The 12,399-nt window shown below is 30.1% G+C and overlaps 1 protein-coding gene across 2 annotated transcripts in view; it reads left to right on the top strand.

Moving 5' to 3' along the window:
• The first annotated feature begins 935 nt into the window (after window positions 1–935).
• The window catches only part of LOC143042382 (protocadherin-9-like), an 82,430-nt gene continuing 70,966 nt past the window's right edge, over window positions 936–12,399 (top strand). For both annotated transcript variants that reach the window (XM_076214661.1, XM_076214662.1), the window contains exons 1-2: window positions 936–993; window positions 3,506–3,632. The gene's annotated coding sequence lies outside the window, so the exon portion shown is untranslated. The remainder of the gene's footprint in view (window positions 994–3,505; window positions 3,633–12,399) is intronic.

Genomic DNA, 12,399 nt, shown 5'->3' with positions numbered 1-12,399 from the left:
TGTGTACAATTTGGAAATTAGTATGGCGTTCATTATCACTGGACTAGTATATATTTGTTTAGGGGCCAGCTGAAGGACGCCTCCGGGTGCGGGAATTTCTCGCTACATTGAAGACCTGTTGGTGACCCTCTGCTGTTGTTTTTTATTTGGTCGGGTTGTTGTCTCTTTGACACATTCCCCATTTCCATTCTCAATTTTATAATAATTATAAAACCTATGATATACGCTAAACATTTTAAATATAGATACTGATAAAACCTATGATATACATGTCGATATATACTCTGAATTCATTATTATATGCTGGATACCAATAGTTCTTGATGATTTTGTGGTTATACATGTAGGTGAACCACAAATTTAAATGTTCAAAGAAGTATCAATTTCTGTAGGCATGTATGCTGACTTTGTCAAATTCTTAAAATTAAATATCCACAAATAAATAAATTATCCTCAATCCACAAATAAATAAATTATCCTCAATCCACAAATATATAAATTATCCTCAATCCACAAATAAATAAATTATCCTCAATCCACAAATAAATAAATTATCCTCAATCCACAAATATATAAATTATCCTCAATCCACAAATAAATAAATTATCCTCAATCCACAAATAAATAAATTATCCTCAATCCACAAATATATAAATTATCCTCAATCCACAAATAAATAAATTATCCTCAATCCACAAAAGTTGTTGGCTTACTGTCTTATTGGATAATAAACTGATTAACTGAAAAACAGTCACAGATTTGGTAGGGAAAAAGTCACAAGATATTCTAGTTTTCCTTTAATTCTAAGATGACTAATTGTTAAATCAAAATTTTAATTGGCTACTTCATAATAAAATTGATAAAAATTATTGGGAAATTTTTTCCTAAACATTCTTAACAGTTAACATATAACCTCTACTTTCAGTTCAAGAGGACTTAAAGTACATAAGTTATTGAAAGAAAATAGATGAATTGATTGACATCTACCTAAAGGTAACTATTACATACAATTGACTAACATATAATACAAATTGGGTCAACCTGCACTCATTAAATCATCAACCTGTCCACTCAGGTGTAATAAATACATCAAAGCCTTGTTGATGATGAATGATTTCTCACCTTTTCCAGGGGAATGGGTGAACGGTGTCCCTGGACAGCCTTTGAACTTCAATATATTAATCATATGTATGTCCAGTTTTGAAAAATGAATATTAATTAAGCCTTGTAAATAGGAATTATATTCAAATTTATATCTTTTATTTGAGTTTTATGGTACAGTATTTCGCATTATGCAGATGGTCAGATGAGATGAGGGGTATGATTGGATAAATATGTTTTGAATTGAGGGTCATATTTGAAAATGTTTCCATTTGCAATTGCTAGACTGACCTTGGAAGAAAGATTGTTAATATTTTGAAGATAAAAGGATCGATAGAAAACTAGAAAAAGTCTGATAAATAATAAGGAAATTGTTACATCAAACTTAAAATATAATTTTGTATTGGAGTTACAAAATTTTGGAAACTGAAGTGTTAAAATTCCCTATGATATGATATATCTAATTTTAATGCACAATTAAGAGTTTTGACCCCAATTTCACTGAATGTAAAAAATTATACTGCCAGTGGGGGATCCATGTACTATGGACACATTCTTGTTTGTCTAAGATTTATCAAAATGGCAGAACAAATTTCCCCATTGAGTTAAAAAAAATTAAGCCCAGCAATAAAACCCACCAGTTTACACCAGTGAAAAAAAATTAATCTGGAAATGTATCGTTTACAGTACACTTCTATTACTTAACTTCATAGTTTTGTTTGTGACCTTCTTTTTTTTATGAATTGTCCGAACATTTATCATAATATGTATTGTGTTAGGTGCTTAATGTCGACTTCAAAAAATCATGTCGACTACTTAACTTCATCTAGATGATATATATATTCTTTTATTTCCAGAAAAAATACATGGCTAAAGGGAAAATAAAAAAATGTATAAATAAGGTTTTCACTATTTTTGTATTATTAATTGCAGTTGTTATCTGTTTTGGGTTACTATAAACTGTCGTAACACTTGGATAGTTGCCATTATGATGACAAAAAGTTTGTTATTGGTTAAAATAAGTTTAAGAAATCTATTTACGAAAAACTACGATGGGCTAGTTGTAATATTTTTCCTTTATTTTTTTTGTAATTTTTTTCTAAAACAAAACTAATTAAGAATATGTTGTAAATGTAGATTATTCACATCAGTCTTTTTTGAAGTAAATATTATAGCGGTTTAAAGGAATAGGCTATAATTTTCTGTCGCTGTGAATAACTTCAGTATGAGACTGAAACTAATGAAATCTTCTGTTATCCTGTAGGGATAATCTGAAGGGATTTGACAGGTTTACATCATTTTGAATATTGGTGCAAGCATTTTTTTGCTCACAATTTATAATTTATATATTTAGACTGTCAATTCTGGTTGTTAAGTTTATTTTTTCCCTCACCCACAAACTTTTAAGTTTGTAAAAGTAAACCATTATATGTCAAAGTACGGCCTTCAACACAGAGATGTGGCTCACACATAAAAACAACTCACATGTTTACTCTGAGGTTGTGAGTTCTAACCTTGCATCTTACAGGTGTGTTTGACCTTAATTGACAAGCATTGGTAGTTTTCCCGCTGAAGGTTATAGTTTTTTCTGAGCATTCTAGCTTCCTCCACCATTAAGAGATGGCTGCCACTATGTACCCAATAGTGCTTAAACTGTTGTTAAACACCAAGAATTATTCAATCTGTGCAAAGCAGATATAAGGTATATTATTGCATAGCAATATAATATTTCCCACAGAACGTAACCAAAATTTAGCGTGCAATAAATTCCAATATTGCACTAGTGCAATAAATCTTCAAAATGCATGACATCATCAACGACAAAATCTTAGTTTGAACCAATTTTTACTTTCGAATATTATATTGCTATACAATAAAAGGGTTATTGTATGAATATTGGGGAATATTGTCCCTCGTAGAACATATATTGTACTCGCAAGCTCATGCAATATAAACTTCTACTCAGGACAATATTCCCCAATATTCATGCAATAACCCTATACTACCTTCAATGAGACAACAACCCCATAACAATATCAATTTAAAGACATTTTGACTACATGTTACAACATAATATGAAAAAAAATTGTGATCGAACAGAATCAGAAGTTAATCTACTAAGCTTTTCTCATCAATGCAGGGAAAAACATTGATTTGATATCCTGTATATAATTGATGTTAACAGTTATAATAATATTTGTGATATTGACTTTGAAGTTTGATTCTCATAAAAGGAAATTGCAAAGTAATTATATAAGTTAAACAAAATATTTTTCTTCCTTTCACAAGTCTAAATAATAATAAAATCTTTTTGATGATCATTTTATTTTAATTTCCAGGTTTTCTAACTTGTCAGAAAATTTAAATTTACTGGTAATAATTAGAATCATCTTGTTTTTTGCAGCAGCCACCTGACAGCTACAGTGACGAGATAATTTACCTGTCTGTCGATGTGATCTATTGATCGTCACACTTCAAAGGGTACATCCTATCTTTAATTAGAACCTGTCAATCAAACAGTTAATCGGCAGGTAACATTCACATGTTAGAGGTGATTATCCCATTAACTGACCACCAAAGTCAATAATTGACCATGGCAGTGGTCACTCTACTTGTAATAAGTCAGAAGTTCTCAGTGATTTTATCTGGGTGGACAGATGGCATGGGGTTTTTCATTTTTATGAAGCATTTTTAGGTGTGACATTCTTGGTAGCTTTCACAGTAAGGAATTAACAAACGATTGACATTTCACAGTTAGTCATAAAGAGGCTTAACAAAATATAAAAATGTACAGTGGATTCTTATAATAAAACAAATTGTGGATTTTGTTTGGATAGGTTAACCTTGATTAAAATAATCAACCAAGTACAAATTTTCCTAAATGCTTGTATGGAATCTTTAGCAAAACCATGGATCAATTATCCATTAATATTGAATATTTCCGTAGTAAATCCATAAAAAAATGGTGCCTACAAAACTAAATAAATCCACAGTGTCAAGTAACTTTTCCATCTTGTCTTTGGTGTAGCTAAACTGTCTATATGTTCTGTGAATTCTTGTAAGTGATATTAGAAAAAGTTGATCAGATATCAACCCATAAAATTTAAATATGATTTTTTAACCCAAGTTAAATGGTTTTTAACAACCATACAAATATGAAAAAGACATCTTATCAACACAAAGTGTAACTGAATAAAACAAATTGGGGCCAAAAAAAGGCATTTTTATGCCCCATTTTTTGGCATTATGTTTTCTGGTCTGTGCATCAGTCTGTTAGTTAATCCTCTGTTTGTCCGTTCATCTGTCCTGCTTCAGCTTTAAGTTTTTGGTCGAGTTCAGGTTAAAGTTTTTGGTTGAGGTAGTTTTTGATGAAGTTGAAGTCCAATCAGCTTGAAACATGGTACACATATTCCCTATGATATGATCTTTCTAATTTTAATGTCAAATTAGAGTTTTTACCCCATTTTCACGGTTCACTGAACATAGAAAATGATAGTGCAGATGGGGCATCTTAGGACACATTCTTGTTTCTAGTTTTTTGACAATAAGTTGTGTATAAAAGTATGGATCTCTATGAAATTGTACCACAAGGTTCCATACCATAAGGGAAGGTTGGGATTGACTTTTGGGGTTATGGCCCAATCTATTAACAAATTTTAATGATGATTATTTTGTAGTCCTGAATTGTGTAAGGTTTTTAACCTGTATTACTATTTTGAAGTAGGTCTACATTGAGGTCCAAAGGGTCCTAAATTAGACTTTGTTGAAACAAGGGAAACAAGATTTTATCCAAAAACTGAATTCTGGTAGTTCTATGATATTCTAATTTTAATTCTCTATTTAGAATTTAAATTTGGACCCTGTTTTCAAATGAGACCATATTAACAAATGATTAAGGTCCAAAGATTCAAAAATTAAACTTTGTTTGAATTCATGTTTTTTTGTTTAATTTATGATTCATGTTTTAATTTAAAGCCTTACCCTGACTTTTTAAGAGAAGAACATCGATTAGATGTATATTTATTATATTTGGTGAGATGGCTGAATGAATGATGATTTTCTGTTGAAAAACACACCCACCCAGCTTAAAAATATGTTGCATTTTGATGAAGACAGTTTCAGAGTACTTTTTCTTTGAATCAAAGTTCTTTTATTGGAAATATGATTTATCTCCTCCTCACACAATTTATTTGTATCCTGATAAGCTATTCAAATATTTTATAATGTGTCTTTCTATTTTGTGATGTTATATTACTGTTTCAGAAAAGGGAGAAGGTTTGGTACCATTAAAACATTTAATCCAGCTGCAATTGTTTGCACCTGTCTTAAGTAAGGATTCTGATGTTCAGTGTTTTTTTTTGTTTTTTATGTGGTTCATAAGTGTTTCCATGGATTTTTCTAGCATTCAACAGGGTCCGGTTTTCGGACCCATTCCCAACGGCAAAAACCCTACATTTTTCCCAATTTTGGGAGCAAAATTCCCAAATGATCACAAAATTCATTTCCATCTTTATTATTAATGACAGAGATGTTTATTTTATTCAACTGCTAGCTTTATGTCAAAAATCGCCAACAAGTAATGTGTATATAAATCCAAGTTGAAACATATTGAACAATTTTTGACAAACAATGGCTGCCATAAATAAACAGGAAGTGTGGGAAAATACTAAAACCAGATCAAATCCGGAAACGGACAAGTATAGATTCCGGGTTTGTCAATCAAATACAGTAAATAAAAAAATTAAAATAACCAAACATGTGACAGCTGACTTAGCAACACTAAAATTGAAAACTAAAAGATATATGAAAAAAGAAAATAGAAACAGGATATATTTTATACAGAACTCAAAATATTTCAGTTTACAAATTTTCATGTCAAAATCAAAAAAATGTAACAATCCTTAAGAAGTTAGAACTCATTATTTTGATACTCAAATGTCATGTTGTTATATTTAAAAACAAAGAAGTTGTAGTCCTTACTTTATTTTCACCAACAAAAAAATGTTTAATGAATTAAACGCACTAAAACTAACATCTGGTATATTGGTTGTTTTTCCCAATCTCATTGAAAACCACGTTAAAAAATTCCCAAAACTGGCCAGGGTCCTTTTTCCCAAAATACCCAGATTGTTTTTTTTTTTTATATAGATTAGACTAGGTTTTCCCTTTTGAATGGTTTTACACCAGTAGTTTTTGGGGCACTTTATAGCTTGCTGTGAGTTGTGAGCCAAAGCTCGGTGTTGAAGTCCGTACCTTGACCCATAATGGTTTACTTCTTTAAATTGTTACTTAGATGGAGAGTTGTCTCATTGGCACTCATACCACATCTTCTTATATGTATTAAGGTGGCTCGGATCTATTCGAATTTTCTATCAGAAGTGCCGTATTTTTTGTTATTTTATTCTTTATAAAAGGTGAATCAAATTGGTTTAAAAAAAATAGGGGGTCACGGACCATTTAAGCTCAACATTTTACTTTTAAACAGGTATGCAAAAGGGACCATTTTTCAATGAAATGATAGGGAAAATAGAGGTGCATGTTGACATATTTTGTGGGAATATCAAAAAAACGTTCTATAACACTTGGTCCAAAACTGTAATATAAAAAATGTAGCTTCAAAGAATGAGCAAATAAAAAACATAGGTCACCGATAAGGAAAAAAAAAATATTTTGCATTAAAACCCAAATTTTGGTGGGAAAGTGGTGAAAATGCGTGAAATGTCGTTTTGAGCCTTTAAAAGATACACATGATAACGAAAATATTCTTTAAGTGTCATAACTACAATGATTTAACATTTCTAATCAATCAAAATATTAAAAAAAATAATGTTGAATTTACGACAAATACTTTTTGTGTGCATTGTAATTCATGCGTGAAATTATGCGCAGTCGTATAGTCCAGATCCACCTTAAAGAATATGGCAGAAAAAATGGTTAGAAATTTACTTTACCCAGATTTTTTCGTTGTCAAAAAAGTATCCTATCTTTTCCTTTTGGAAATGATGGTAAACTATTTACAACTTGCCTAGAAAATTACATGAGTTGTACATGTACAATCATTTCTTTCTCTGCGTTAGTCCACAAAAACTAAAATAACGACTTCCAAGGGATCATAAGACAGTGCCAAACTGTGTTGGATTAAGGGTTAGCCAGTTCATTTCTATTACACAACTTTTGGCTCAAAAGACTTTTAAACAGCTGGTTTCAGTTTATATCTACCAAAAGATTCTTAAAGATAAGTGACTATATTGTATGACTTGTGGTAAATATGAAAATAATGAGATGTGGTATGGTTGCCAATGGAACTTATTGCTGACTGGGAATCTGACACCTTGACCTAAGAATTTTTAACATTTTAGGACAATTACTTTTCCTTTGTGGCATCTGACAGAAATTTTTTAAAAGAATCTATGTGATGTCTATTAATTAGAGACAAATTAAGTTAGATGTCTGATACAACTTTCCATATGAAGTTTAAATACCGATGAACAAAGATATTGATAATCACATATATGCATGACCTTAAATATTGTGCAAAACACTTACTGCACACTAAGTTAAAGTTAACAAACTGTGAAACAAATAAAAAAAAAATTTATATATATTTATGAAACATATTGATACATGTCTTAAAAAGTGATTCATAAAACTTGAATTCTGTGTAGTGAAGATTAAATGAAAATCGAATATACATTTATTAGATAGTCTAGTTTTTTAAGTTAATTATGTCAAAACTGCATGCACATCAACAAGACCAATGAATGAAATTTTAATTCATTACAGCTTTCTTTGTCATTTTCACCAGATTTTCTAATGTACTTGTGTCAGAATTATTTTCTCTTTTCTTTCTCTTTTCTTCGTCATCATCATCACTTTTGATAAAACAGTCCTCTTCATCTTTTTTCCCATATTTCGTCTGCAGCTGCTTCATTTCCTTTTTTCTCTTCTGTTCCTTTTCCCATTTCAGTTTGTTGTAGTCATCGTCAATATCTGCCATTTCTGATTCATATCGATCTTGAAGGTTTTTCCTCTCTTGTTTAAAACTTTCATGATTTTTTTTCCATTCTCTACATTCCTGTTCATAATCTCTGTTCTCACTGATCCATGGTTTCTTTGGATTATTATTCTCAACAATATCCTGGTTGCTGGTTATGATAATACCCTTGCCTTTTTTGCACTGGTGTGTTTTGTATTCATGTGAGTTAGGCTTATTAAGGAATGTAATTTTCACAGTTGAATGTTCCTCTACTTTGCATTCATAAGATTTTAAAGGTGAAATTCTATGTTTTGTGTTTTCAATGATCTCTATGGTTTCTTCTTCAGGCTTTACTTTAAAACTAAACAATGAAAGCCATGCTCTCTTTATCTTTTTTTTCTCTTTTTTTTTTGGTTGTATTTCCACTTTAACATCAAAAGTTGCTGCATTACAAATATGATAACTGAATGTATTTCCCATTTGTTATTCTATAGCCCTGGAAAAAGGGAAATTATGTTGTAAGAGGAGTGGTTTGATAAGAGCCAAAATTTAACTCCCAAAATTATATAGTAAATAATTCTTCTACCATTGTAAAGTTATGTTAGTTCCTCTAGTTAAGAAATATTTACATGATATGATCTGTATATTTAAATTCAGAATTGTCAATTATGTCAAAAGCATGCTGAAATTGAAGCTTTTTTTTCTCTTATAAATCTATTCTAATCAATTTAAAAAAAAAAGTAAGTTATGAGTCAAATCATTACCATTTCCAGAAATATATCGGGGATGATTCCACTATATAGTTTAGGGCCGCTGAACGGCCCTTAAATCGGCCAGCGGCCCCAAAAAAATGTTTGACAATATAATTTACCAATTCAGGAAAATAAAACAAAAATCGGTATTTCCGGAAAAGTTTCCGTCACGGATTACGGCAACTATAATTTTTCATAGTTTGTCATCAAAACATAGTAAAATACGGAAAAAAATGCTGACTATTGATTATGTCAACATGTGGTAAACAATTTTAGCGGCCGGATTCAATTGAAGTTAAAATGTTATGAGAATATGTGGTCTCGTAAAAATAGATCGCTCAACAGGTTGATCAAAAATATGCTTTTTGTTAAAATGGGTGCCAAAACAGACCTCGGCAAAGAGAAAATTTTATATAACATTGATGAATGAATTTGAATGGTAAAAGCAGATCGCCCAGCAGAGCCGGTTATGTTGATTAAAAGAAATTATTTTATATTTTGCTCTTTTTTCTGCAAAAAACAAAAGTTTGAGCGTTTTTGAAAATAATGCTGATGACAGACCATTCATGAAATGAGACCCCCACTCCCCCCTCCCCCATCCTGAAATACGATGTCATCATTATGGAACTGTTTCAAAAGATATGAAAATGATCCAAATATTTTTAGAGTTCACTGGTTCAATTGCTTTAAATAACTTATCAATTAAGCATATATATATATATATATATACTTTTGTAATTGCTTTTCTTAATTCAACAATTGGCCAGTTCTATTTGAAATACATTTAAATTTTTTTCACTGGTTAATATGGCAAGCCGTTTTGCTATTTAATCTAACTTGAAGATATCTCATAAACTTTATAAGATATCTTAATAGTTCATTAGATATTTGATATAGTTTGAAAGATATCTTATAAAGTTTATAAGATATCTTATATAGTTCACGAGATATCTGAAAAAATTTATGAGATGTCTTATACATGTAGTTTATAAGATATCTCATATAATTTTCTTAATATGATATACAATGAACTATATAAGATATCTTATACAAAACATATTTATAAGATATTTCATATACTTTAAGATATCTTAAATAAATCTTATATGAGATATCGTATATATATTATGAGATGATTTGAAATTCGAATAAATAGCTAAAGGGCCTGCCATAGGTTTATGCTAGCTGGTACTTGTGGTATATATGTTTTTTGTAATAGGCCTCGTTTACCAAAGTTAAGATGATAGTGCATCATATGCAATGATATTCATGTATTACAACATCCCTGGTCTGAATCCAATAATTTCTTCAATCAGTGTACAGAAGAAATTAACTTAATATTCATTTTCCGTTTTTACAGGAAATGATATATTATTTCGTCTTATATTGTATGCATAAAAAATTCCCAATTGGGATAAAAATTCCCAATTTGATATTCAAGGGACCCATTTGTAAACACCTGGAATCATCCCTGTATATATATACTGGTGCATTATGTTTGCGCGCATTTCCATTACATTTGCGCGAACAAATCATTATGTTTGCGCGCAGCTTTTGATTACAATTGCACGCATTTATTTGACAGGTAAACTCAGGTAAGCTTAGGTAATAATACTTATTTATTTATAAATATATTCTATTATTTTTAAGTAAAAGTACCCTTTCCGTTAGTCTGAGTCAACTGCTCATTCACGATGAGGTGGAAGTGCGATTCTAACAGGATAATTCGGTTGTGTTATATCCTATCAATACGAAAAGTTTTATATTCATCATATACCAAACAAAACTTTACAAACTAACTTAAATTATTTACGAATTTAAAAGAGATCACTATTCGGGGTACTTGTTCACCCTGACAAATTCGTAATGAAGTTACATGTATGCCCTAAGTTATAACGAAATTTATCATGAACCCTTTAAATTTGGTCCCAGAATTCAATGTAAACAATATATAGTGAAAAAAAATATTTTCAGTTATAATTAAGAAATAATTCCTTCATGTCATTTTAACATGGGTAGGCATTATATTTGTCGATATTTTACACTGAGCGTTGGGTAGGCATTATATTTGTCGATATTTTACACTGAGCGTTAGCGAGGTGTAAAATGTGGTCAAATATAATGGCTACATATGTTAAAATGAGCATAGAGCATGACATGAAGGAATTATTTCGATTCTAATAGGACAAATACAGTACTTTTATTGGTCGAAGCATAAAAAATTACCGTAAAAATGTTTGGCTGTTACCGTTTCCTCCTGGAGGAGTCTGTGCATTGCATTTCATATTTGTGCATTGCATTTCATATTTGATAAGTTTAAAAGCTATGAGCAGGGTAAATATATGTTGTTTCATAAAAAATATAATAAAAGTTTATGTTAGCTGCTTAAATGTATATATTTTAAAGGATAATGATGGAAATAACGTTAATATAAACAGTAAGTTCGTGCGCATGTGTCAAACATATTTTGTGCCCATTAGAACACGGCTTTGTTTACAAAGCGTAATAAGGACGTCATATTAGAATGATAATAATAATAATATCTTTATTTAAAGAGAGCAACTCATTTGGATTAAACCAATTTCCAATAAGGCTCTCTTACATACAAATGTTAACAATATAAATAAAACATGATTAATCTACTATTACATACATGTAACAATAGACGTATATAAAGTAATATAACAACAACAACAACAAAAACACCTATGGTATACATTGTGGCTTAACTTATAAATTTAAAACTTTTAAAAATAAAATGACTTTTTTGAGTTTTTAAATGCAGATATACGATTAATGATTAAAGGGAAATGATTTTAAGTCATATCTAATATGAAAATTATAGTCATTTATATTTTGATATTATTTATATTTTTATTATATTCCCTTTTTTACTGAGTTTACCTGTGAGATAAATGCGCGCAGATGTAATCAAAAGCTGCGCGCAAACGTAAAACATTTTAATCCCAAATGCACGCAAGCGTAATGCGCCCATATAAATTATGCTGATTTCTAACATCATTAAAAAGTATTGTGGGCTCACTGAATCCCTGCATCTTTGAACCAATAAAGTAATGTTGACTACTTGAAAATTCTTAAATTGACTTTCAATTAATTAGAAATTTCAAAGTTAAGTTAGGTTTATTAAAAATCTTTACAAAAGATAACAACATTTTATATGAAGTTATATTATTGTCTGTACATTTCAGTTTGTTGACCATTTCCAGCACCTGGTGTCTAAAGTTCATGGTCCAGTGACTTTGATTTAATTAGCATTGCTGCATTCCATCAGGTTTTCTTAGTTATGATATGATCTTTCTAATTTTTATGTTAAATTAGAGTTTTGACCCCAATTTCAATTTCCACTGAACATACAAAATGATAGTGCAAGTATGGCATCTGTGCACTTCATTTGGTCAGTTTATTTTGTACTGTGAAATGACAAAAGTGTCCAGATCAGCTTTTTAAACCAATATATGAAATCAATAAATGAATATTCAAAGTATATTTAAGTAAAAATCAGTATGAAATTCAAATTAAGCCCAAGAAAATAACAATTATTTAGATGAA

The sequence above is a fragment of the Mytilus galloprovincialis genome, chromosome 8, assembly GCF_965363235.1.
Source record: "Mytilus galloprovincialis chromosome 8, xbMytGall1.hap1.1, whole genome shotgun sequence".
Classification (NCBI taxonomy): Eukaryota; Metazoa; Mollusca; class Bivalvia; order Mytilida; family Mytilidae; genus Mytilus; species Mytilus galloprovincialis.
Note: the sequence above shows the minus strand (reverse complement) of the source record. Positions and strands in the feature narration are given on the sequence as shown.